Below are 1,536 nucleotides of genomic sequence, written 5' to 3'. Positions count from 1 at the left end.
TTTTCAGGCCCCTCGATATCCTGGCCATCCTTGGGACAGGAAGGAGGTTGCTATGCCAGCTCTGAAACCTCAGTCCCAAAGAAATCTGAGAGGCCTGAGGGAGATTGCGGGATAGGCAGCTTCGGGTGAATGTATCCCAAGCGTGAAGGTCCTAGATACAGAAACCCTGAGGTTCAGGGCCTAGAGCAAAGAAGTTAGAGGTCACAGTGCCCTTAAGCAAAATGAAAGCAAAGAAACAGATGACTGGCTGATGCTAGAGCTGGCGAACTCTGAGATCTGATATTCCAACTGTCCAGTGGCTAGAACCTACACTGTCCATGTGAGAGCCTACACTGGAATACAGCCTCCGACTCTCCATACAAGGCTCTATTTTGGACCTTGGTTAGCCTTGGTTGGCTTGGGTACCCCTCTCCTGTGGTAGCACAGCATGCAGCTCCACTTGCCCTGCCCAGTGCGGGCTTTGCTTTAAAAATTCTCATCTCAGGATGAATTTCTTTACTGGGTTACTCCAGTGTGAGTAGTTCTTTGTCAAACACCTCCTCTGTCCCTGCCTTCAGTTGGGGGCCATCTTTTTTGCGGGGAGGTACAGGGTCTTGCTCTGTCATCCAGGCTACAGTTCAGTGGTGTGATCAGAGCTCACTGGAGCCTCAAACTCCTGGGCTCAAGCAATCGTCCCACCCCGGCCTCCCAAGTAGCTAGGGGTACATGTGCTCCCCACCACTCCTGGCTAATTTTTTAAATTTTTATTTTATTTATTTATTTTGTAGAGATGGGGTCTTACTATGTTGCCCAGGCTGGTCTCAAACTCCTGGCTTCAAGTGATTCTCACCTTGACCTCCCAAAGCATATGGGGATTACAGGCGTGAGCCGCTGGCCTTGGGAGTCATCTTAATGCTCGACTCCATCTACCCCGAAACACAGCCCCTTCTGTGAAAGCACTGGCAAGTAAGGAAGATTTTCAGAAAGTCTCAGAGGGACAGCAGAGACAGTGACAGTCAAACACTTCACAATAACTTTTTTTAAAATGCCTTTTACAGAGGTCCTCTCCCAGCTCTGGTCCCTTCTTCGCTGCCCCCAAACTTCAATGACCTCTCTCCTCTCCCCTTCTGGGGGTCTCATTCTCACTCACACTACCCTGCTCAGTCACAAAAGATTCTCCTTGGCAGCTTAGACTTCTTTTCCTTTCATTTTGCACAGAAATCCCTTGTATTCATATAAATATTTATCAATCTTATTTTACCTAGGCTCTCTTTTCTTTTTGAGACAGGATTTTGCTCTGACCCAGATTGGAGTGCAGTGGTGCAAAAAGGCTTACTGCAGCCTCCCCAACCTCCTGGGCTCAAGTAATCCTCCTGCCTCAGCCTCCCAAGTAGCTGGGACTACAGGTGCATGGCACCACACCCAAATAATTTTTTTTTTTTTTTGAGACGCAGTTTCCCTTGTGTTGCCCAGGCTGGAGTGCAATGGCGTGATTTGGGCTCACTGCAACCTCTGCCTTCCAGGTTCAAGTGATTCTCCTGCCTCAGCCTCCCAAGT

The sequence above is a fragment of the Mandrillus leucophaeus genome, unplaced genomic scaffold (genome assembly GCF_000951045.1).
Source record: "Mandrillus leucophaeus isolate KB7577 unplaced genomic scaffold, Mleu.le_1.0 Scaffold125, whole genome shotgun sequence".
Taxonomy (NCBI): Eukaryota; Metazoa; Chordata; class Mammalia; order Primates; family Cercopithecidae; genus Mandrillus; species Mandrillus leucophaeus.
The sequence above is the reverse complement of the archived record's forward strand: the minus strand, read 5'-3'. Positions refer to the sequence as shown.